This window comes from Procambarus clarkii, unplaced genomic scaffold (genome assembly GCF_040958095.1).
Source record: "Procambarus clarkii isolate CNS0578487 unplaced genomic scaffold, FALCON_Pclarkii_2.0 HiC_scaffold_168, whole genome shotgun sequence".
Classification (NCBI taxonomy): Eukaryota; Metazoa; Arthropoda; class Malacostraca; order Decapoda; family Cambaridae; genus Procambarus; species Procambarus clarkii.
This window is the reverse complement of record NW_027189201.1, coordinates 167,501-192,500: the sequence shown is the minus strand read 5'-3', so window position 1 is coordinate 192,500 and position 25,000 is coordinate 167,501. Positions and strand designations below refer to the sequence as shown.

At 43.4% G+C, this 25,000-nt stretch overlaps 2 long non-coding RNA genes across 2 annotated transcripts in view; both read right to left on the bottom strand.

Moving 5' to 3' along the window:
* Nucleotides 1-3,519: 3,519 nt before the first annotated feature.
* On the bottom strand, nucleotides 3,520-5,038 carry LOC138361070 (uncharacterized). The gene is made up of 4 exons (XR_011226775.1): nucleotides 5,024-5,038; nucleotides 4,522-4,729; nucleotides 4,219-4,282; nucleotides 3,520-3,894 (listed from the first exon to the last, which is right to left on the bottom strand). It is a non-coding gene; the product is annotated as an uncharacterized lncRNA (long non-coding RNA).
* Nucleotides 5,039-23,842: 18,804 nt separating this feature from the next.
* LOC138361068 (uncharacterized) overlaps nucleotides 23,843-25,000 on the bottom strand; it is an 8,127-nt gene continuing 6,969 nt past the window's right edge. The window contains exon 5 of the long non-coding RNA XR_011226773.1: nucleotides 23,843-24,393. This is a non-coding gene — a long non-coding RNA (uncharacterized lncRNA). The remainder of the gene's footprint in view (nucleotides 24,394-25,000) is intronic.

The following is a 25,000-nucleotide window of genomic DNA, read 5'->3' as shown; positions in this document are numbered from 1 at the left end:
CCAGTAAGTATTTCAGATCAGAAAGAGAAAGCGCTACAATTGGGGGGGAGATGAATGGAACAAACAGTGTACCATTTCCCCACAAAGATAAGAGCAGCAGAACAATGGAGAGGCGAAGGAAAAAGTAAGGGGACAAAGGGAACATCAGAGCGAATCAAGAGAGCAGAAGAGTAAGAGCCCCAGCAACAGCTGGGGGGATGGGGAGAGAAAAGAATAGCCACGAAAGCGACCAGGACGAGCACCAAGCATCGGCTCCTGGAGACAGACACAAAGGGGCAAAAACTGCAAAATCATTAGTTGGAGTTGGAGTTAATTGGCATAATAACCTCGAACGTTCCATTGAAGAATAAACATCGACGAGAAGAGAAAGGACATAGAACAAGGAAGAAATAAAGATCAAAGTAACACAGCACGTTAAAGAATATCAGGGTCGGGATCAGGGTCAGCAAAGTCAGGGATAGGGGGCATGGGTAAACTGAGCAAAGACGGAGGGAAGGAAACGGGAGAACAGATCAGAGGTGGGCGGGCAGGGTCCGGAGGAGGAGGAAGAGGAGGAGACAACGGAGAGGAGCAGTCAAGGACAGCAGCAGGAAGAGGGGGAGTAGAAAGAGGGGAGCGCACCCCAGCAAGAGCAGCAACCGAAAGGGAAGCAGGGGCCAAAGAAACCTCCATAGCAGGAACAGGGGGCGCAAGCACTGAAACGGGGGGGGGGGGGAAGGAGCAACAGAGCCAGGAGGAGGAGCTGAGGAAGAAAGCGAAGCCTTCTTACCCGCCGGGGAAGAGGAAGGAGAGGAGCCAGGCTTACGCTTCTGACTTAAAGAGACCGGTGGCCCAGCAACTACGTACCGGGCAACGGATTCCAGTGTCTCAACAGGAGAAGCCGAACGAGAGCACACACGACGGCCGTTAGGAGAGCGATGGACATCCGCCCGCACCGACAGGCGGTGGGGAGAGCCGAGAGATGGAGGAAGAGGATGGGAAGGAGGATCGGAGGGGGACGAGGAAGAAGACACAAGACACGACAGACCGGGTAGAAGGAAGGGGAACCCCAGACAGAGGACCAGGAGGAGGATCCTTCGGGAGAGAACCCAAAGGAACAGAGGAGGGGGCAGTGGTCGCATCAGGGTCCAAGGCCCGGAAACGGTTGCGAGTCTGAGGAAGGCGGGAAGGACGAGGAGAGGAAGAGCGCAACACGCGAGCATAAGAGATATTAGCATAATGGTGGAGCCGGCGAACCTGACGCCTCGCCTCAGGAAAAGATAAACGCTCCCGGTGCTTCAGGTTGAGGACGGCTGCCTTAAGCTTGTAATGGACACACGCACGGGAGAAGGCAGGATGGGCCTCACCGCAGTTGAGGCAACGAGCCTAGGGAGAAGTGCACTCCGACTTAAGAGTGACCTTCGCCACCACACAAAGGACAGAGGGAGACAGTCCCGGAGCAGCGGAGGGCACCATGCCCAAACCTCCAGCACTTGTTGCAGAGCCGAGGAGAAGGAATGTTCTCCTGGACAGAGCACCTGGCACCAGCAAGAATGACAGAGGGTGGAAGGGTCCTGCCATCAAAGGTAATCTTCACAACCCGGAGGGGTTGACGGCGACGAGTAAACGTGTCCACCTGGAGAATAGAATGGCCCTGGGCAGTAAGGATATGTCGAATATCTTCGTGGCAGTCGCGCAGGTCCCGAACACCGGTCGCAACATGGGGTGGGAGCAAAATAGTGCCAACACTGGCAGTCAACTGAGCGTTCTTAGAGACCCGAACAGGGGTCTCGCCAAGGCAGGATAAGGCAGCCAAGCGGGAAGCAGCATCCTGAGAAGGAGCAGCAACGACACGTGTACAGAGACGAGTGGGGTTGAAAGTAATGGAGGCATCCACGGAATCAACGAGATGTCGATGGAGGGAGAAATCGTCAGGAGGCGTAGAATCAAGAGGGAGGAGATCAAAATATTTGGCCCACGAAGCGGGACCAAACAAGGCTTGATAGGTAGCAGAACTGGAAGGAAACGAGCGAGGGCGGCCGTGACGAGGACGGCGGTGAGAGCCCCCAGAGAGAGGGGTTAAAAGGCGCAGTAGTTACAACTAGAGAAGGAGCCGCGCCAGGGGACGAGGTAGTCACCACTGGGGGCTTGGGGCTCGACCCAACCACAGAGGAGGGAGGGGAGCCAGGGGAAGGAGTCAAGAGAGGCCAAGAGAGGAGCAAGGTCGGGGCCCAATGCAGCGGAGGCTACAGAGCCCGGTCTTCCAATACGGACCGACTCGGGGGGGCTTGGTCGCCCACCCCACGAGCCTGAGAAGGTAAACCAGAAGCAGCCGAAACAGGGGTTATCATTACGAAAAGAAGAATTCGTTCACGAATGTGCCCCCACACCCACCATGGAGCCACAATTAGAGGCAGGACACCCAACAAGAAGCTATCGCCGATCTTGCCGGGGCCTCCTAGGGGTGCGTCGTGAGTATACGCCCCACAAACGCCACCTTAAGAAACCGACAGTCCGTCGAGATCGGGTTCAGTGACGAAAGGGGGATCGACAATAAAAGGTTCCCCTCGCTCTCGACGTCGGGTACTACAGTTCTACGGGTGCAAGAGTATGCCTCCTCAAGCACCCGGGCGTCAAAATAGAAGAAGTCCAAGGGAAGAACCAGAACGAGCAAAACGTCGGCAGGAAACGGCAAGTAGATAGGAGAAGAGGGGGGAGAAAAACGAAACAGAAGGAAAAGGAAAAGGTGCCCAGCAGAATTGGAGAGGACGGCAGCAGGAGCACAAGGCTAAAGAAAGGACAGGACTGTCCCAAGGAGCATCACACTCCGACAGCCGCCCACTAAGCCCCCACACGGCGACAACGAGCCGAGCGGGGAGGGGGCCACCAAGCTCCCTCACGGCGCATACGGGTCCAGATAGGGAGGTGGAAGTTTGATAGTTGCGTAGAGAAGTCTATGGTGCAGACTTTTAAAACTGTCTTCGCCTGTAGGTTTATTAATGACCCGAACAATACAATTGTTTCCTACCTCCTGAAACTGCCAGAGGGCGCGCCCAGGCTACACCTACCGGCTCCAGGGTCTCTCCTATTTGTAGGTAAACTCCTGGTAGGGTAACCGAATTTGATAGTGATGCAAATTAAACTTATCACAGCAGGTTCTGTTGGCTACACTAGTAGTGTCCCAGTAGAAATTACTTTCCGTGTTATGACAAGCTTGTGGAATGGGATGAAAGGGAGGGGGGGTGAGGCAGAAGGGGCCCAAAACCAGTGCATGATTAAAGTAAAACTTAAATTACAGCTGTGAACGACAGGCTGTTTAGAGTGTTTGGTAACTTTCCTGCCAGTTGCGACAGATTTAGGCAGATATGTTGTAGTATCACTAGTCATGTGTTGTATGGCTTAACATTTACTTTAACCAATATTTTTGGAGTAACGGCAAATCTGGTCTCTGCTTTATTAAAAGGTGGCAACCATTTACTTTGTAGGTTTAAATCTAAGCAGGCACTATTAATTCATATTAAATGAATATTAAAACATCAGTCTAGATAAAATTTATTATGTTTAGAGCTTAAACTAAAAAATTAAAAATTATAAAAATACTTAAATTATATAGTTTAATAAATATGACATGTCAAGACATTTACTTTTAAAAAATGCAAGCGCTAAAACCTAAATTTTATCCATTTTTTTTTTATCCCTGACGGTCCAACAAGAGCCGTTTCAAAAGGCATCTTTCAGGGAAACCGTCCAGTTGCACGCTACTGGACGGTCATTTCAGCCTTAATGGGTCGACACGTAGTCACAGAATGAGCAACGGTCCTCGTAATTGAGGCATAGGGCTATCAGGCCGAGGGGAAAGCATAAGCAGGCTACCCACTTGCTCCACAAGGGAAACACCCGGGTGGTGTCACCAACCTGTTTGAATGAAACATTACAAGATTAATAATTAACCTAAACCAAATGATTTAGTGTATAAATGGGAGACAAGCTAGAAGACAATAAAGCACTCACCATACACCACGGGCAAGAACCAACACGTGGGATATTGATAGAGACAGCCTCAGAAGGGCGGCTTAGTAGATCAGTTAGAGCGGGCCCTGCCATGTCCAAACTGTGGTAGTTTGGGGCAGGGGCACGCCCAGGATGATCAAGTGGGTGCATTAGAAAAGTGAAACAAGTTACTTTTTCTGGCGTGATTAGAGAAGTATAGACAACGTGATCAAGTATTTAGATACTTACAGCGGGCATGTTCAGGCCTGCGGCTTGAAGAGCCCGAGGCCATGCGGTGAGCTGGAACTGCAATCTGTATAAAAAAAATGAGTTATTTAAGATCAGTAATAAACTTGTGCTAGTTCAGAAAGTATGTAATTTGTAGCCAGTACAAATTTTGAGATGTTTGTACCTTAAGTTAAAGTGTACTTAAATATATTTACGTAATAAATATGACAAATTTAAATTTAAAAGCTTTAACATTAATATTTTAAAATTAACAAACGGTAAGAAACGTATTATGTCTACTTAATAACTTCTTTATTATGTTACCATACTGTGCGCCAACCGGTGCCATTCCGATTACCTATCACAGCACTCCTCAATGTTGCCAAACAACTACGAGAACAATCTCTGCGTTAGAGGAAGGTAGTGATCGGTAAACCTGACCTGGGTGTTCTGCCAGTTGGTGGCCGACTTCTGCCCCAAGTAACCTTGAGTGAAGCCTCGAGGCAGCCACCGAACCATTCCCATGTGTTTCCTGAAGCAATAAATCAATCTTTGCTTATAATGTCTTCAGAATTATTAGATGCAACGCATCCTTTGCATAATTACCGTACCTGGCCCGAGTTCATATCACTTAAGATGTTCACTTAATAACACAGACAGTATATACATTTGATGAAATATATTATTATGTTTTCCATTCCAGTATGATTCAGTGAATCGAGTGACCGTGAACTGCTGTCAGCAAAACAAAGCAAACTGCCCAAATGCATTTGGAATACATTCGATATTCTTATAAATGAGGACTTTTTCCACCTGCTGCACTTACCATAATTCTATAAAAAATATAAATGTCTGTTTGTCCGAGGTTGAAGGCACACACTTAAGGCTAAGTAAGTAATTATCAAAACAAGATGTCAAGCCGGGGAGACTATGTAGCTCGCTTTGGGGTAAGTTTCACCCAATATCTCCCAGTAAATGCTGTTGTGTACGTGCCCAAAAATGGGCAGGTCGCCATTTACATCCAAGAGTGCAAATGACACTGGGCCAAATTTACTCCTATGATATATTTCGCAATATCATTTTATGACAAGATTTGATTTATTGTTATCTTTGATACATTGTAAAATTTGGACACATTGATCATGCAAAAACAGTAAAAATAATTCTACGGATCATAATTTTGCCCTAAAGTTCAAGGGTGCTGGTTCAAGTTCAAGTTTTTTTTTTATTATTAAAACAAAGCAATTACAGCGTACAGTAACCATATAAACAGGAAAGCAGAGTAACAAAGAACACAGAATAACAACAACACAGATAACAAGTAACACAGATCAACATAACACAAAAGTGAAAACATAGAACAACATAAAACTCATAAGAACACATACACACAAAAACAAAAGCAGCACTTCCCAGATGGGGCGTGCCAAAAGCGTCAGTAATTACAATAGCGCACAAGGAGCACAATTAAAACCAGAGGTAAAATATAAACAAGGAATACACATACAAAATTACACAACACACCACAGAATAGAGAACACAATAACAGAACATGGTAATACAATACTGTAAATACAACATAGTAAAGAAAATGCAGGAAATTAACAAGGGAATACAACAAAGCAATACACAGCACAGTACATAGAACAAAGGAAACAGAACACATTTGCATGACATAGTAAAATATAAAAATAAAAAATAAAGAATCGGTAGAGCACAAACCAACATCGGAACATATAACACAGTAAATAGGACACAGATAAGAGAACAAAACGTAAATAAGCATAAACAAAAATGGAATCTTACACATAGGTAACAATGAAATAGTCAAAAAAAGGAAAAAACACTAGATTATTATAACCCAGCAAGAACTAGGTAAGAAAACAGGGGGAAAAAAAGGAACCCGTAACACATAGCTCAACAAACCAACGAAAGAAAGAAGCAACACAAAGCAAGAACCACACACACAGTCAATCATCTTCATATTTATCCGGATAGTAACGACGCGGGTACTTCTTCCTGTAGGCATCCCACTGTGCCCACATTTCCATAGGCGCGTTAACGTGACTACGTGACCCTCGTGGGCGATGCATGAAGTCAGGCACCTCCAGCTCGGCTCCCTCCACCACGGGGGCGGTAGGCACGGGAAGAGGCCGCACAGAGGACTTTGATACAGACGGTGGAACCACACGGGACTGAAGCACAGGAGTCGGCTGGACACAGGCCGGCAACTGAGCGGGCGGAGTCACAGGGGACGCAATCACAGAGGGCGATGGTGCAGGGGCCGACATCACAGGGGACGGAGTAACAAAGGATGACTGAGCAGAGGGCAAAGGCGTGGAAGGCACAGACATGGACGCCAGAGGCACGGAGGCCGCCGGAACAGAAGCATTTGTAAGAACCGGCACCAAGCCCCCACCCTCTCTCGCAAACTGCCGGTGCCACAACCTCCCAACCCGGGGAACCAGCAACCGGTGACGCGGAGGCAGACGGAGAAGACACCGGACCAGGGCAAGGCGACAATCCCACCACAGGACCCATCACTGCTGCAACACAACCTGCAGGAGCCGCAGGCACTCCTACAGCGTCGCACACATCACCATCCCCAGAAGACGAACTCCCGGAGTCCTCAAATTCCCCGACGTCGGCCCAGGCCGCATTACGAGGCGGAGACAGACTCAAAGCTTGTCGCGAATGCTTGGGCACAGGTCGCAGATCGTCGGAACTATCACCTCCGCTAGGAAGCACCGTAGCAGAACCGCTGGTTGCCCGTAGCAGAACCACTGGTTGCCCGTACAACACCCCGCAGCGCACGATCACTCAACATCTCAGCCTCAACAACCCGGGGAACAGGACCACACACCGCAGGAGACATCACAGTGTGCACGTCGACATGGGTCGAAGACAAAGCTGCCAGAGACAGTACAGGCCAAGGCGCAGCCTCGACGTCCGGAGTCACGAGACCACACACCACAGGAGATACAACTGGAGACTCGACTGGAGACGAGGCAGGCAGGGGAGGCCTGCCTGCCTGAGAACTTGAGGTGCGGGAGCCGGGGATGCACTTCCTTCCACTCCGACACCCACAGCCACATCGAGGCTGGCATCAGAGACTGGCAACGGGGCAACAGAGGACTGGGTAGTAACACTGTCCACAGCAGCACCTTCCGACAGGTCCGGGACTGCCAACGGGGGAAAGTCCTCCTCCCTGGAGAGGTTCACTGGCCCAACCCGGCTCGCATCACATCCCGCAGCCTAATGGCCCAAGAGTCCGCACCGGAAACACGTCCAGGACTGACCCCCATAGAACACGCGTACCATGAAGCCCAGAAGCTGGAGGGACGAAGGGATGGAGTCCTTCAAGCGCAGCGCGACAGTGCAGGTCCCATTTGGTTACCCTTCCACCGCCCGGAGGAGACTGCATTCATTCGGACACTCAAGACCTGCCCATACCGGGTAAAATGACGCTGGAGAAGAGAGTCAAGGAACTCAAAGGGAGCACCATGAACCGCCACATAGGTAGTCTCACTGCACCTGTCCGACACTACCACCGAACCACCACCCTCAGGCAGAGTAAATGTCCTCCCGTCATAGCGGTCCACAAAGTCACGATACACAGCCGTGGAGCAGAATTTCATAACAGCTCGATGCTCGGATACAAGTTGAACGCCGCACACAGACGCCACATCCACCCGCAACATGTCGATGATCACCACTTCAACTGCCGGGTAAGACGCTGGGCCAGTAAATTCTAGGACAATGGTATCTCTCCGCTTCACAGGGGGGGAGGGGGGGCCGCCATCCCTCCAGCCGCCACGGCCCTAAGGGTCCGCTCACACACACAAACAACCACAGGTCAGCAAACCAGGAGCTCACAGGCGACACGTCCACCTCCGCCCAGAGCTAGGCGAACACTGGTTCAAGTTCAAGTGGTGGCAAGTTCAAGGGTGCTGGCGACACCACCTCCTGGCCAAGCACTCCCTCACTATCACCATCTGACTCCCACCTGTGATAGCCACTCTCCCTCCTGTGAACCCCCAACACCCTTATCCAACATCCTTCCCAATATGAGAGAATGGAAAATGGAAAAGAGAAAGAGTCGAGACGGGAGAGAGAGAGAGAGAGAGAGAGAGAGAGAGAGAGAGAGAGAGAGAGAGAGAGAGAGAGAGAGAGAGAGAGAGAGAGAGAGAGAGAGAGAGAGAGAGAGAGAGAGAGAGAGAGAGAGAGAGAGAGAGAGAGAGAGAGAGAGAGAGAGAGCGGGGGGGGGGCAAGGAGGGAGAAAGACAAAGGGATGCAACCCGTTCTCACACAAGACAGCACATATATGACTTAATGCTTAAAGTCAATATGTTGAATGTGATTTAGTACATATGTGATATATTTCCAGTTACCTTTTTTACCAAGGCCCAAACTCTTCCTCACGTACCAATTTACGTCTCACAGTACCCGTCCATCAACGTAGATAGCAGAATAGTCGTGATTGGTTCAATTATAATGAAAATTGTAGTTTTCAGGTCCCACATGGGTTGTGAAATTTACCTACTATTGTCCATGCTCTTAGAATATTACAGATCAGCTACATCCTATTGAAGGCTCGTAGTTTTGTTTTGAGAAATATTAGTTGTTCTTAGTAAATTATAATAAGCACTTTAAATAATTACATAGAATAACAGTGCTTCACCAATCAATATTATATACCATAGTTTGTGCTTTAAAAGTCTTTAAAGAATGTTTTGTAGGAATGCTAACAGAAAACGATGTTATGTTGGAATGTTTATGGGGTAAACTACTGCAAACTTATGGATCACTTCCACCCACAGGAAGGGTATGGAGTCCAATACCATCCACTGGATGTGTATGGCGTCCACTACCACCGACAGGATGGGTATGGGGCTCACAACCACCCACAGGATGGGTATGGGGTCCAATAACACCCACTGGATGTGTATGGCGTCCATTGCCGCCCACGGGATGAGTAGAGGGTCCAGTATCGCCCACCGAATTAGTATATAGGGTCCACTGCCGCCCACAGGGTCGGTAAAGGGTCCACTACCGCCCACAGGGTTGGTAGGTAGTCAACTGCCGCCCACAGGGTCGGTAGGGGGTTCACTACCGCCCACAGGGTCGGTATGGGGTCCACTGCCACCAACAGGGTCGGTATGGAGTCCACTGCCGCCCACAGGGTCGGTATGGGGTCCACTACCGCCCACAGGGTCGGTATGGGGTCTACTGCCACCAACAGGGTCGGTATGGAGTCCACTGCCGCCCACAGGGTCGGTAGAGCGTCCACAGGGTCGGTAGGGGTCCACTACCGCCCACAGGGTCGGTAAAGGGTCCACTACCGCCCACAGGGTTGGTAAGGGGTCAACTGCCGCCCACAGGGTCTTTAGGGGGTCCACTACCGCCCACAGGGTCGGTATGGGGTCTACTGCCACCCACACGGTCGGTATGGAGTCCACTGCCACCCACACGGTCGGTATGGAGTCCACTGCCACCCACAGGGTCGGTATGGGGTCCACTACCGCCCACAGAGTCGGTATGGAGTCCACTGCCGCCCACAGGGTCGGTATGGGGTCCACTACTGCTCACAGGGTCGGTATGGGGTCTACCGCCACCCACACGGTCGGTATAGAGTCCACTGACGCCCACAGGGTCGGTATGGGGTCCACTACCGCCCACAGGGTCGGTAGAGTGTCCACAGGGTCGGTAGGGGTCCACTACCGCCCACAGTGTTGGTAGGGGGGTTCCACTGCCGCCCACAGGGTCGGTAGGGGGTCCACTGCCGCCCACAGAGTCGGCAGGGGGTCCACTACCGCCCACAGGGTCGCTATGAAGTCAACTACCGCCCATAGTGTTTGTATAGTGTCCACTACCGCCCATAGTGTTATTATGGGGTCCACTACCCCTCATAGTGTCGGTATGGGGGTCCATTACTATCCACAGGGTGTGTCTGGGGTCTATTTTTTTCTGTATAGCAGAGGTGGCAATACTTACCATGGGCATATTTAAATTTAAAGCGAAGATACGTGTACTTTTATAATAGCCGAGCTTTGACCCCGGACAGATTGATCGACTGAGCAACTCTCTCTCAGAACAATGTTTATTTAACGTGAATTCGTTAATAAACACAAATGTTTTATATGTCTTAAGCAAGATAGAAAAAGGATCTTCATTTTAAATACATTACAATATACATATATATAGCTCAAGTGAAGATACATATGTTTTTATAGTAGCGCTCAGTAGCTTGTCGGGCATGGAGTGCAGACGCCTACGCACTTGCCGATATATTGTATAATTAACAAAGATACGCTAATAAAGCCTAAAATATTTTATGCCTCCAGAAAGACCGAGATATGAACATTATTATGATTGCACCAAATGAAATATATCATGTTCGAGAACAAAGATATATCAATTTTAAATTAAGTTTCGACTCTTGCTCGGGCGAGAGAGATGGGGCGACTCTCGCCGCATCTATTGGAGATTCTGTCCACTAAAGACCCAAAGCTACTCAAACCCTCCTAGCATTATTTAAGTAATGAAGTAATATGGCATATTTACTCACTATAATGTGGGTGCTGAATGCAGAACATGAGAAAACATATATTTACTCCAAACTAATATAATTTCATTATGAAATAAGTAATAAGTAGCATCAAAGGAAGTCGACAGTCCAAGCGTCAATGTTGTGGAGCGACTTATCCAAGATATATCGTTGTTTGGAAAGTGTTTGTTGGCATATCCAGTTGCCGCACTTCTCTGCACAAATTATCACAAATTTAAATTATAATGTTAACAAGTAGAATACGTATTTTTAATAAAATCTAACATAACTAGTCAGAAAACATTTAATATTTATTAAAAAATATATGTTTGGAAGTTAAATCGACTTCATAGGACAATAGTTTTGTTATATAGTTTTATAGTTATAGTTTTATTGAACAGTCTCCGTGGTGTAGTGGTAAGACACTCGCCTGGCGTTCCGCGAGCGCTATGTCATGGGTTCGTATCCTGGCCGAGGAGGATTTACTGGGCGCAATTCCTTAACTGTAGCCTCTGTTTAACGCAACAGTAAAATGTGTACTTAGATGAAAAAAACGATTCTTCGCGGCAGGGGATCGTATTCCAGGGACCATAGGATTAAGGACTTGCCCGAAACGCTACGCGTACTAGTGGCTGTACAAGAATGTAACTACTCTTGTATATATCTCAAAAAAAAAATATATATATATACTCGTTATTCGTTGATATGCGTTCGCTACTTAAACTACCATGTACTGTACTTATGTAAAATCTCCCATGTCTCTTCACTCATCTCACCGAACCCTACAGGATCTGTGATATATTGTTTAATTAATTGAGATTCACAAATAAAGCTTATAACTGTGTATGTTATCAAAAAGGCAGAACTTCGTATAGTTCATTATTATGCACCCCATACCCATCCTATGAGCGATAGTGGAGTGATACAGAGGCACATAATGGGGTCAGGGACTGAGCCCCACAATTCATATAGCCAAGCAAGTTATAATCTTGATAAGTTAGTTACAAAAGTCAATGCACATTGTCACATCAACAATGGGCTCAAGACCGGCCACAAGTACAGTTTTTAATTTACGCAACTGATATATATGGAGGGCTAGTGTCACAATTGATATGTTTATCCTACACATAACCCCCTCTCCCCCATCCAATGGGCAGCGGTGGATAGGTTACAATCAAGTCTTTTTTGCGTTTTATTCAGAGATTAGATCTTATTGGGTGAGGAAAGATATTCATATTTTAAAGAAGGCTTCTTGGCTGATGCTCTCCATTGATGGAAAATATACAACCTTTTGAAAATCAATGTTAGTTTTGTAACAAACTAGGCTGTTGTAAGAATTATTCCAGAAGTCGTGCAGGGACCTGACCTCACAAAGCACATTCCTCTGGGAATTAGCAGGTCTGAGTCACAAATGGCGGGCATCTTTGTTCATAGTTTTGTATAATGAACCATCCTATAGTATTCAGTAATTTAGAGAAATTAGCCTTTATTCATTTTGTATTAAAATTGTATTGTATAATAGTACTGGGTACAATATCAAGAGTATTCTAATTATTGAGTTTAAGTCACCATCAGTGACGTCACGAATCAGATCTAACTTGTAAGGCGGAGTGACCGGCGGTCATAGGTCATCAGGGTTGACATGTCTACTATTTCTCAAAGTTCAATTAACCATTTTGGGGATCGGGAACAGCTCTGCCGTTAGATGCTTGTGTAATTTAATTTCAGTAAAATAATTCAACCAGTCTGGATCAATTAAGTACAACAGAGGTTAATTGTTATAACTTAAACCTTGCTAAGTAACTGGGCAAGTGATGCGGAATAATACAATGCTCTAGTCTGGGGGTAGACCAGACGAGGAAGAGATCAGTGTGGACTCCAGAGCAACTGGGAGAGGTCAGCCATCTAACCTCTCCCAAGACCAGCCCAACATCTTTAGCTGGTAAAACATAGAGGTATAGTTGCTATTGGTATGTATAGAGATAGTCTCATTGCCATTCAGGTCAAGTAGGGAGTGTTAAAGTGACAGGGAGTGAACATATTTAGATTTTGTTTTAGTTTTTCTTTTAATAAATTAATTAGGTAATTAAATTGCATTTTTATTATTTCCATGTGTTTTATGTGTATACTTGTCCTGGTCACGTGGTCCACACGAGGCAGAGTTGGATTGGGCGCCGATTCTAACATCGAATCATTCCCGTGTAATTAATTTCACACTCTTAAGTTTCCACGGTCATCGGTTATAGTGGGGATCAAGCCCCAAGGTTGATTAATTAGCGTGATCGATCCAGACCTCGATCATTGCGCGGGGTTGCTGGTCTGGTGGTGCAGCGTAGAGGGCGACTCTAGGGTTTTGCTCAAAGCCTAGGTCACGTCATACTGGGTGTAGAATCCTAGTCGGTCAATCGTCTTAGGACCACGTGAGTGGAGTTGGCTTTGGTAAAAGTTTTGGAGTCCCTTGGTAGAGAATAAAAAGTAAGAATACGGGTAGAGGGAAAAGGAGGAAAGATAAGTAGAGAGGAACCTACCCGTGTTACAGTTTGATCTAGATATTGTAATTAATGCAGTTACCTGGTGTTATTCTTCACCTATATCTTTTTCTGGTTAATCCCTATTTACATTATGCAGTTCAGGTTTCGTCGCCAGACTATAGTTTTTAGTTTAGTTAATTTATCACATAATGGGTTCAGGGACTGAACACACAATTTATTTATCTAAGCAAGTTTACAATCTTGAGGAGCTAGCCACAAAATTCATAACACATCGTCACATCAACAACATGGGTTCGAGATCGACCACAAGTACAGTTTCTAAATTAAGCAAATGCCATATGTGGAGAGCTAGTGTCACAATTGATATGTTTGTCCAGCACATTTCCACAGTGGTTTGCTTGGGTTCTTTTAATTATCTTAGATATCATTGAAGAGAACCTCCTAGGTACTATACTGTATATATGCTTGTAAGAAGTATAATTATCCTGAAAAATCGTGTAAATTATGTTGTACGAGTGCTTCCAGTTAAGTAACATAGTTCATTTGTGCGCGCGTGCTTGAAGAGGAAATGTTATCCACCCTCCCCCACCCCCATTGTAAATATTTGTGGGTTTCAGACCATACGGCCGCGGCTTACCCTCTCCGCGGTCGAGGGTAAGAACACCGGATGTATACCCAGTATTACAAGTAAACATTAGCAATAACAATTATGGAAAGTTCCTTCACCTATACATAGACAAGAGACTGAACTTCAGCACCCACATACAACACATAAGGGGATGCTCTGAGAGATAGAGAGAGAGGGGGAGAGTAAAAATATCCACTGAGGTCTGATTAAGTCCTTTTGGGGACCTTAATCATTAGGACGTCCAATGATTAACGCAAAGTGAAGCGTATTCAGATGGTATATTGACAACATTCAGCATATCTCATATGACCTAGTAGTACTTGGTGCACAAATACCTTTTCCAAAGGAATCGCAAAACATAATTAAACACAACTGTACCGTACAGTGTTATATATTTATTTCAGTTTGAACAATTTTTAACATTAACATTCCAACATTCATTCTCCAACATTCATTTTAGCAAGTTCTCTCAGAATGACGTGTGGGTTAGCAATGTCAAAGGCTGACTTAAGATCTAGGAAAGTGGTATATGACCTATCAGTATGCAGGGTGAGGAGTGTGGTAATACAGTGATGTACACTCTTTCCATGCGTAAAGCCATATATCTGGGGAGACAACATATTATTAATTTTGTAAAGGAGACGGTTGAGAACCATCCTCTCAAGACACTTATAGAGACAAATAGTGAGGGAGATTGGGCGAAAAGCACTCGGCTGGTGAGGTTTAGGAATGGGAATAATAACACTGTTGGTCCATGACTTAGGAAGCTCCCCAGTTACATAGCTCATATTATACAATTGAAGAAAGGTATTCCCTGGAACTAACAGAAGCATATGCAGCTAGTATGCCGTCAGTAACTCCATCCTCCCCGGGTGATGTAGCTTTGCCTTTATGTAGAGCAGAGTCTAGTTCGTATTCAGTAAAAAGCATGTCACAGTCATCCTCTTGATGACGCATGAAGTCAAGGAGCCTTGCCCTATCAGTATATCTATTATTTAATTCATTCTTTGAGGGTAGAGGAAGACTGTCAAAACTGGAAGTCGTGGCCCAAGCTTCAACAAGCTCATTTGCTCTGTGCAGAGGATTAGGGTACGAGATCTCTGCAGCATTTTTCCCATTGACCTTGTTGATATCCTTCCATGCCCGACTTAGTGGCGTGTGAGAATTGAGACCACGGACAAAAGTTTCCCAGTCTGTCTGCCTCAGCTCCACCATACGTTCCCTGGCCTTAGCCAGAGTCGCTTGAAAGAGCCGAAGCATTTCAGCAGTGCGGGTCCTTCTATAAGCTAGTCCAATAATTCTGGCAGTGCGTTTTAGTGTATGCAATTTAGAATCATTATAATAAACATAAGTGCTATGACCAGTATAATTTGAGTTACGTGGCCTGGACGATGGATCAAGTGATTCTATAAACTGCTCGATAGTACCTTTGAGCTTATTATTAAAATCTTCAACTGATGAAGGCTCAGATGAACTGTACCATTCTGACACATGAGCAACAAGATTGTCTCGTTGATCGATGGGCACAGCCAGCCTCTTCTGCTTGAACACTCCGCCGGGGAGGATAGAGCTTCCAATGCCTACAGTGGCTAATATGGGCAGATGATCAGACGCCATATCTGGCACTATTGACGAGGCGCAACACGGTGTGGGAGACGTGGAAACCGAGACATAGATCAAGAATACCTCCGTAGATATGCATCGGTTCAAGGTCACCCACAATCTGTGCATCATCGTGACTACCTAATAGTGACAACAGATGGTTGCCGTTACGATTACTGAACTGCGAATTACCCATATTCCTATGCCTAGCGTTATAATCACCTATAATGATGGTAGGCACAGTCTGAATACAGATAGGAAGGTCAGCATAATTAAAGTTACAAGGAGTTGATTATTTAGTACATAGTTGTTTTTCTCTTTAATTGGATGATAGAGGGGGAGTCTTTAACGTGATTGGGAATACATACATACACACATACATACATACATACATACATTCATACATACATACACACATACATACATACATACATACATACATACATACATACATACATACATACATACATACATACATACATACATACATACATACATACATACATACATACATACATACATAGACCAAAGAGCCAGAGCTCAACCCCCGCAACACAACTAGGTGAGTACATACATACATACATACATACATACATACATACATACATACATGCGTACATACATACATACATACATACATACATACATACATACATACATACATACATACATACATACATACATACATACATACATACATACATACATACATGCATGCGTACATACATACATACATACATACATACATACATACATACATACATACATACATACATACATACATACATACATACATACATACATACATACATACATGCATGCGCACATAAATCCATCCATCCATCCATCCATACATACATACATACATACATACATACATACATACATACATACATACATGCATACATACATACATACATACATACATACATACATACATACATACATACATACATACATACATACATACATACATACATACATACATACATACATATGTGCACAATGCACACATACATACATATGTGCACAATGCACACATACATACATATGTGCATACACACATACATACATATGTGCATACACACATACATACATATGTGCACATATATGCACAAGACGAAGCTGGAAAAAGTCCAAAGGTATGCCACTAGACTAGTCCCAGAACTAAGAGGCATGAGTTACGAGGAAAGGCTGCGGGAAATGCACCTTACGACACTGGAAGACAGAAGAGTAAGGGGAGACATGATCACAACCTACAAAATCCTCAGAGGAATCGACCGGGTAAACAAGGATAAACTATTCAACACTGGTGGGACGCGAACAAGGGGACACAGGTGGAAACTGAGTACTCACATGAGCCACAGAGACGTTAGAAGGAACTTGTTTAGTGTCAGAGTAGTTAACGGATGGAATGCATTAGGCAGTGATGTGGTGGAGGCTGACTCCATACACAGTTTTAAATGTAGATATGATAGAGCCCAGTAGGCTCAGGAATCTGTACACCAGTTGATTGACAGTTGAGAGGCGGGACCAAAGAGCCAAAGCTCAACCCCCGCAAGCACAAATAGGTGAGTACATACATACATACATACATACATACATACATACATACATACATACATACATACATACATACATACATACATACATACATACATACATACATGCATACATGCATACATGCATACATACATACATACATACATACATACATACATACATACATACATACATACATACATACATACATACATACATACATACATACATACATACATACATGCGTACATACATACATACATACATACATACATACATACATACATACATACATACATACATACATACATACATACATACATACATACATACATACATACATACATACATATACATACATACATACACGTCCAGTCAGCATATAGCTATTTCGGGACAAAATCCAATACAGTTTATAATGGTGAGACGCCACTGTGATGAGGAGTTTAAATATCACAGGAACTGTAGGTTAATGTGTGACATAAGTGAGATTAGATGAGGCATCTACAAGCACCAGCTGGAGGCTGGGGGAGTGTTGTGGAGGCTGCTGGTACTATGCCCAGATGTTGGAGGGTGAATTTGACTCTCCCACCCTCCCTACAACTCCCCCCCCCCCCCCACATTGACCGCAGTACGTCTAAGGTTACTTTCCACTCTCGCTTACCAAGGGTATAACCCCCCCCCCCCCAACACACAGACATGCATCAGATTCTTAACTTACAATATTTATGATTTACCAATTTATGTTACTACACTGACTCTCAATTTCACAATATTGTGTAAACTTTGATGAATCGCTCGTCTTTGGGTCATCCAATAATGTTAGCAGACTTCTAGATGTTACAACTGCTAGGTTTAGGCTCGGCTACAAGTACCTCTGGAAGTTTGTAACATCTGATGATGTAGATTTGACTAAATGTAAACTCTGTCAGCAGAACTATTCGCATACTTTGCGTCATTATATAATGGAATGTGAAAAATCGCGGAATTTAAAGATAACATCAATAGTGTCCATGAAATGTGTAAGTACTTCATTCATAATGATGTGCTGCCCGAAATCTTAGCGAAGTATCCAAAATTTGCTTACTGTAGGTAATGCATGCACATGACTGTAAAGCTGCCGCCCAGTTGGGTGGGTATGGAGCACATGACTGTAAAGCAGCCGCCCAGTTGGGTGGGTGTGGAGCACATGACTGTAAAGCTGCCGCCCAGTTGGGTGGGTGTGGAGCACATGACTGTAGAGCTGCCGCCCAGTTGGGTGGGTGTGGAGCACATGACTGTAAAGCTGCCGCCCAGTTGGGTCGGTGTGGAGCAAGACTAGTAACTGTGCAACTCCTCATAGATGTAAAGTGCCTTGTATAGTGACTGTTGTGAGCCTCTTGTTGAATTACTTGTGACACAAAAGATTACTGATGTGTGTATTTGTGGGGGTGATTAAATATGTATGTGTATGTATATATGTATACGTATGAATATGTACATGTATGCATAAGTATGTGTACATTAATAATTTTGTAACTAGCGTCAAAAGATTGTTATTTGCTTAGCTAAACGAACTAGAGGGTTCAGTTCCTGAACCGATTATGTGCCTCTGTAATCCTTTACACCACCGCCCACGGGATGTGTATTATGGGGTGCATAATAAAGAAAGAAAATGAATGGACCGAACCCCACAATTCATTTAGCTAAGCAAGTTACAATCTTGATGAGCTAGTTACAAAATTCACTATAAGTCGTCACATCTTAAATGGGTTCGAGATGGACCACAAGTAGTGCATTACATAATTTATCAGTATTGTGCAGCCTGTGATCCCCGCCTGGCTGGATACTGATACCTAGGTAGTTTTCATGTGTCCGGACACCGGCGATAAGGTGGTATTATTTATTTAAGAGATATATATATTTTTAAATGTTGTCACATTAACGGCTACATCTTCCTTTCTTCTGACATATAGATTTTAAGATTAATTAAAATATATGGAAACTAATTATACAATTTATTGGCTGGTGTGCAGGGCTTCACACTCTCAGAGCTAGCCATCAAGTAATTATCAAAATGCATATATCTTCGTTTTCACTTCAGTTATATTTATGACAAAGGATTTTAAATGTAACCTATATTTCTACCTTTCAGATGACATAAATACTTTCGTTAATTACAATATCTAGATCAAACTAACATTGATTTTCAAAAGGTTGTATATTTTCCATCAATGGAGAGCATCAGCCAAGAAGCCTTCTTTAAAATATGAATATCTTTCCTCACCCAATAAGATCTAATCTCTAAATAAAACGCAAAAAACGACTTGATTGTAACCTATCCACTGCTGCCTATTGGATGGGGGAGAGGGGGTTATGTGTAGGATAAACATATCAATTGTGACACTAGCCCTCCATATATGTCAGTTGCTTAAATTATAAACTGTACTTGTGGTCGGTCTCGAGCCCATTGTTGATGTGACAATGTACATTGACTTTTGTAACTAGCTTATCAAGATTATAACTTGCTTGGCTATATGAATTGTGGGGGCTTAGTCCCTAAGCACATTATGTGCCTCTGTAACACTCCACTATCGCTCATAGGATGGGTATGGGGTGCATAATAAATGAACTAAAATAAGCTCTGCCTTTTTGATAACATATACAATTATAAGCTTTATTTGTGAATCTTAATTAATTAAACAATATATCACAGAGCCTGTAGGGTTCGGTGAGATGAGCGAAGAGACATGGGAGATTTTACATAAGTACAGTACATGGTAGTTTAAGTAGCGAACGCATGTCAACGAATAACGAGTATATATAACAAAACTATTGTCCTATGAAATCGATTTAACTTCCAAACATATATTTTTTAATAAATGTTAAATGTTTGCGGGCTAGTTATGTTAGATTTTATTAAAAATACGTATTCTACTTATTAACATTATAATTTAAATTTGTGATAATTTGTGCAGAGAAGTCCGACAACTGGATATGCCAACAAACACTTTCCAAACAACGATATATCTTGGATAAGTCGTTCCACAACATTGACGCTTGGACCGTCGACTTCCTTTGATGCTACTTATTTACTTATTTCATAATGAAATTATATTAGTTTGGAGTAAATATATGTTTTCTCATGCTCTGCATTCAGCACCCACATTATAGTAAATATACCATATTACTTCATTACTTAAATAATGCTAGGAGGGTTTGAGTAGCTTTGGGTCTTTAGTGGACAGAATCTCCAATAGATGGGGCGAGAGTCGCCTCATCTCTCTCGCCCGAGCAAGAGTCGAAACTTAATTTAAAATTGATATATCTTTGTTCTCGAACATGATATATTTCATTTGGTGCAATCATAATAATGTTCATATCTCGGTCTTTCTGGAGGCATATAAGATTTTAGGCTTTATTAGCGTATCTTTGTTAATTATACAATATATCGGCAAGTGCGTAGGCGTCTGCACTCCATGCCCGACAAGCTACTGAGCGCTACTATAAAAACATATGTATCTTCACTTGAGCTATAAATATGTCTATTGTAATGTATTTAAAATGAAGCTCTTATTTCTATCTTGCTTAAGACATATAAAACATTTGTGTTTATTAACGAATTTACGTGAAATAAACATTGATCTGAGAGAGAGTTGCTCTGTCGTTCAGTCTGTACGGGGTGGGAGCTCCGTAATTTTTAAAATACATGTATCTTCATTAGAACTTTAAATATGTCTATGGTACAGTGTTTAAAGTGAAGCTTATATGTCTGCCTTTCCTGAGACATATAAAACATATATCTTTATTAACGAATTCACGTGAACTAACATTGTTCTGAGAGAGAGTTGCTCGGTCGATCAATCTGTCTGGGGTCAAAGCTCGGCTATTATAAAAGTACATGTATCTTCGCTTTAAATTTAAATATGCCCATGGTAAGGTATTTAGAATGAAGCTTATATTTCTATTTTTCTTGTGACATATAAAACTCTTATGTTTATTAAGGAATCTGTGTGAAATAGGCATGGTTCTGAGAGGAATGCTGCGGTTTTCGAGCTCGACGCGCGACAATGGACGCCATACACATCCAGTAGGTGTTATTGGACCCAATACCCATTTTATTTGTGGTTGGAGCCCCATACCCATTCTATGGGTGGTTGGAGCCCCATACCCATCCTGTGGGTTGTAGTGGACGCCATACTCATCCTGTGGGTGGTATTGGACCCAATACCCTTCCTTTGGGTGGATGTGATCCCCATACTCATCCTGTGGGTGGATGTGACCCTCATACCCATCCTGTGGGTGGTATTGGACCCCTTTCCAACCTAACAGACGGTAGGTGACAATATACCCATCCTAGCTATAGTTAGTATAGTAGACACAATACCATCCTGTTTGTAGTAGTTTACCTACAGTTTACATAGACATTCATATGTAACATCGTTTTCTGTTAGCGTTCCTACAAAACATCCTTTAAATATTTATAAAGCACAAACTATGGTATATAATATTGATTGGTGAAGCACTGTTATTCTATGTAATAATTTATAGTGCTTATTATAATTTACTAAGAACAACTAATATTTCTCAAAACAAAACTACGAGCCTTCAATAGGAAGTAGCTGATCTGTAATATTCTAAGAGCATGGACAATCCCAGCAAACATTTTCATGTTTTTAAAACATCCTAAAAACGACATTTCATTGTTTTCAGCACGTTTATAATTACGTTTAGAAAAGGTTTTTTGAGAACTTTTATATACAACCTTAGAACGTAAATAATTAACATTTCTAAAAACTTTTTTATAATCTTTTAATTACCTACATTAAAACGTTTAGGGTAAATTAGGGTATAATAATTTTTTAATTCATATCTGAAATAGAAAGGGAGAGAAAGAAAGAAGACATATCTGAGAAAGAAATGGACATCCTATATATGTATGTGTAAATTACAAATAAATAGGGTACAAAAAGAGAATTAAAATATTATATTTATTTAATTAAGAATAAGTAATACAACAAAATATATGTAATAGCTCGAAATATATAGACTATATCTATAACAGAATATAAAAGTAAAAATTTAAAAATCTATAAAAATCTATATATGCAATATGTGAACACAATAGATTTTGTGATCAAGCAGCCTGTGATTCATGTCATGCTGAGATCAGTCTGACGTTACAAGCAGTTATTGTTACTTAAAACTAAAACAAGTAAAATTTTCCCAGTATACATATAACACTATAGTTTTTCTATGACTAATAATAAAAATCTATTAATCAAAAGTTTAGGACTAATTAACTAAAAATAAAAATCTACAAGTGAATGTAAACAGTCAAGTATAATATTCATGTAGAAAGAGAAAGAAAAAGAGAGAGAGAAGGAAAGAAAGAGAAAGAAAGAAAGGGAGAAAGAGAGAGAGAAAGAAAAGAAAAGTCATGTATAATATTCATATTAGCACCATGCAATATAACTTAGATTAAGTAAAAATCTCAGACATTTTTAAATCAAATGAAATATGAGAGCCAGAGAGAGAGCGAGAGCCAGAGAGAGAGCGTGAGCCAGAGCCAGAGAGAGAGAGAGTCAGAGCCAGAGAGAGAGAGAGAGAAAGAGCCAGAGCCAGAGAGAGAGAGAGAGAGCCAGAGAGAAAGAGAGAGCCAGAGAGAAAGAGAGAGCAAGAGAGAGAGAGAGAGATCCAGAGCCAGAGAGAGAGAGAGCCAGAGCCAGAGAGAGAGCCAGAGAGAGAGAGAGCCAGAGAGAGAGTGAGTCAGAGCTAGAGAGAGAGTCAGAGCCAGAGAGAGAGAGCCAGAGCCAGAGAGAGAGAGAGAGCCAGAGAGAGAGAGAGCCAGAGAGAGAGCCAGAGAGCGAGAGCCAGAGAGAGCCGAGAGCCAAAGAGAGCGAGAGCCAGAGAGAGCCAGAGAAGCAGAGAAAGAGAGAGGGGGAGAGAGAGAGAGAGGGCCAGAGCCAGAGAGAGAGAGCCAGAGCCAGAGAGAGAGAGCCAGAGCCAGAGAGATAGAGAGAGAGCCAGAGAGAAAGAGAGAGCCAGAGAGAGAGAGAGAGCCAGAGAGAGAGAGAGAGCCAGAGAGAGAGCAGAGAGAGAGAGCCAGAGCCAGAGAGAGAGCCAGAGAGAGAGAGAGAGAGCCAGAGAGAGAGAGAGAGCCAGAGAGAGAGAGCGTGAGCCAGAGAGAGAGAGAGCCAGAGAGAGAGAGCGTGAGCCAGAGAGAGAGTGAGTCAGAGCTAGAGAGAGAGTCAGAGCCAGAGAGAGCCAGAGAGAGAGAGCCAGAGAGCGAGAGCCAGAGAGAGCGAGAGCCAGAGAGAGCGAGAGCCAGAGAGAGCGAGAGAGCCAGAGAAAGAGAGAAAGAGAGGGGGAGAGAGAGAGAGAGAGAGAGGGCCAGAGCCAGAGAGAGAGGGCCAGAGCCAGAGAGAGAGAGCCAGAGCCAGAGAGAGAGAGAGCCGGAGAGAAAGAGAGAGCCAGAGAGAGAGAGAGCCAGAGCCAGAGAGAGAGAGAGAGAGAGCCAGAGAGAGAGAGCAAGAGAGCCAGAGAGAGAGAGCAAGAGAGCCAGAGAGAGAGAGAGAGCAAGAGAGCCAGAGAGAGAGCAAGAGAGCCAGAGAGAGAGCAAGAGAGCCAGAGAGAGAGAGAGAGCCAGAGAGAGAGCAAGAGAGCCAGAGAGAGCAAGAGAGAGAGCAAGAGAGAGAGAGAGAGCCAGAGAGAGCAAGAGAGCCAGAGCAAGAGAGCCAGAGAGAGAGAGCGAGAGAGAGAGCGAGAGAGAGAGAGAGAGCAAGAAAGAGAAAGAAAGAGAAAGAAAGAGAGAGAAAGAAGAGAGAGAGAGAGAGAGAGAGAGAGAGAGAGAGAGAGAGAGAGAGAGAGAGAGAGAGAGAGAGAGAGAGAGAGAGAGAGAGAGAGAGAGAGAGAGAGAGAAAGAGAGAGACAGACAGACAGAGACAGAAAGACACACACACAACAAAAGAGGAGACAGAACAAAATTAAGGCAAGGAGAGAGAAGACAGAACAGAAACAACAGAGAGAGGAGAGAAATGAGAAATCATTGAAGAGAAGGGGAAGAGAAACACAAGATAAGAAAAAGATACAAGAAAAATATACAAAATAAAAATGACATAAATGAATACCACAAATATAAAAAGTAAAGGAAGAGAGAAGCTAGAAGAGACAGGAAACGAGAGGTGTTAGAAGAGAGGAGGAAAGGAGAGATTAAAAGTTAAGAAAAACAGGAGAGAAACGTAACAGAAATAAAAAAAAAGGGACATTTGTGAGGAGAGAAAATAAAGAGACCAGAGAAGACCATATATCAAGAGTGTGAGGATAAAGACTTATATATTTTCTTAGTAGACATCCTCTGGCTCTTGTTGCCCCTCTTGTATACGAATTGTACTTGCAAGCTTTCCCTGAAAAGATATTAACAAAATTAATATTTAATTATTTATTTATATAAATTACACACACACAAACTTTAATTATTATATATATATATATATATATATATATATATATATATATATATATATATATATATATATATATATATATATATATATATATATAATTTCGTAAACCTCACCCTGTAAACATTCATGTTTCTACATGTTAAACAAGCTACGAGGATGAGGGAAGGGGATGTTCCCTCCATGCTGGATATTATATTTACCAGGAAAGAGAAAGATATATTTATCATTCAGTACCTCCCTCCTTTGGTACCTCCCTTTTCCTCCTTTCAGTACCTCCCTCCTTTTACCCAAGTGACATTGTCACTTGGGTAAAAGTGACCATGTCTTTTTGGGAATAAAGTATGCAATGCATTATAATCTGGAAGAAAATGAGCTTGAAGCAGTTGAAAAACCTGACTTGTGGAGAGGTCATTATCGGGAACTCAGATATTTCCTTAAGGAATTTGACAAACACTTGCTGTTAGGACATGAAGTAAATGAGATGTATGTCAAGTTTTGTGAAATATATGATAATGGCACAACAAAATTTATACTAAAGCAGAGATGC